We start from the raw sequence: 1769 nt of genomic DNA, 5'->3' as shown, positions 1-1769 counted from the left end.
AGCATCCCTAATCAGCGAAAGTAGATATTAGGGTGTTTGGTGAACCTATCGGACTTGATCTCTATTGCTTGCTGTCGCATCTTGATCCAAACGAGAGTTTAGGTATCAAGATCGATCAGCATATGGGGCAGTTCCACGACAATGGGCTGTTCTACTTGAGTGATCCGAGTTCTAGACTTGCTCTTAATTAAACTTGAATAATTGTTTGGCTCACACTTGTTTAACACCCGATCAAACTACCCTAGGCTAGCATTTTTAATCATCTGAAAACTTTAATTCAATCTATTACTTGTTTGTTACGATTCCTCAACTTTAAAACCCCCATATTGTTTTAGCTTGATATTGATCCCATAAAGATAAAGTGTAATAGTTGGTCTCTGTGGATTCGATCCTAAAGTGCTACATCGACATACCATTCGATTGTGGTAGTGTGCACATTAGGTTATTTGGTGTGCGTATACACGTAATATCAAATTGGCGCCGTTGCCGGGGACCATCTTTTTACCTTTATTTTTCGGTTATTTATTTAGTCTAAGACCTCTAACTTGCTTTATCCTTTTTGTTGCAGCTAATTTTCCAGGTGCATGACCAGTAGACATACTCGGAGAAACGCACAAGGAGAGTTAGTTACATTTACCAACCAGGAGCTAGCAAGGTTAGAAAGAACAAATCGTCAACATCCAAGGCAAACTGACACCACTGTGGATGATCACGCCAATCAGGATGATCTCGCTGCGGCTATGGCACTCATGCAGCAGCAGATGCAACAAATGCAGCAGACCATCCAAGCTCAGCAGGATGCTGCTGAACAGGCTGCTCTTGCGCGGCAGGAACAACAGGTGCAGACTGTTCCAATCGGGCAGAGAAACCTTCCTTGCAACATCCCTACTACGCGCTCTGCCATTGTTCCTCCACCCTGTACCAGGCAGGACTTCGAGATCAAGCCTGCTTTGATCGGTCTAGTACAGAGAAAAATGTTCTCTGGTCTCTCTACAGAAATTCCAATGGAGCATATTGAGAGCTTCGAAAAAGTCTGTAGTTTCACTCGCGCTAATGGTGTTCCACCAGATTACATCAGGTGCATGTTATTCCCATTCTCTCTTGATGGAAAAGCTGCACGATGGTTGAACTCTCTCCCTACCGGCTCTCTCACTTCATGGGAACAGGTCCGATCAGCGTTCCTCAGTTATTTCTACTCTAAGGCGAGAACAGCTGCATTGAGGAACAAGATCACTTCCTTCAAACAGCTCACTGATGAGCCTTTCTGCGACGCATGGGAGCGCTTTAATGACTATCGCAGAGAATGTCCTCACCATGGATTTGATGATGATTATCTCCTGGACATTTTCTATGATGGAATGGACTGGAAATACCAAGGTGCTCTAAACTATGCGAGCAATGGAGATTTCATGACTCAAACCACTGCTGGAGCATTTAAGCTGATTGAGAACATGGCTGCTAGCTCAGCTAATAAGAAAGAGGAGAGTGATTGCTCCATGAAAGGGAACAGTTCTGACGCCCAGAAAATAGATGAGCTGACTCCCAAGGTTGATCAGCTACTGAAAAACAACCAAGGGCACGTCTTCAGCATGGAGCAAGCTACGGCTGGGCATATTCAGAACCAGAACAAGCGACAATCGCAGAGCAATCAGCAAGCTGTTCCAGCTAACGGGAACAGTCAACCAGATGAGCTGAAGGGTCTGGGTATGATGATGCAACAATTGTTGCAGGGTCAGCAGGTTCAGGCCAAGGCGTTGAATCAGGTAACC

The 1769-nt window shown here is 44.9% G+C and overlaps 1 non-coding gene across 1 annotated transcript; it reads right to left on the bottom strand.

The window, feature by feature from the left end:
* Positions 1-1214: 1214 nt before the first annotated feature.
* Positions 1215-1321, bottom strand: LOC117126389. Its single transcript, XR_004448957.1, has one exon. It is a non-coding gene; the product is annotated as a small nucleolar RNA R71 (small nucleolar RNA).
* Between the last annotated feature and the right edge of the window lie 448 nt (positions 1322-1769).

Source organism: Brassica rapa, chromosome A06 (genome assembly GCF_000309985.2).
Source record: "Brassica rapa cultivar Chiifu-401-42 chromosome A06, CAAS_Brap_v3.01, whole genome shotgun sequence".
Taxonomy (NCBI): domain Eukaryota; kingdom Viridiplantae; phylum Streptophyta; class Magnoliopsida; order Brassicales; family Brassicaceae; genus Brassica; species Brassica rapa.
This window is presented reverse-complemented; position numbering and strand designations above follow the sequence as displayed.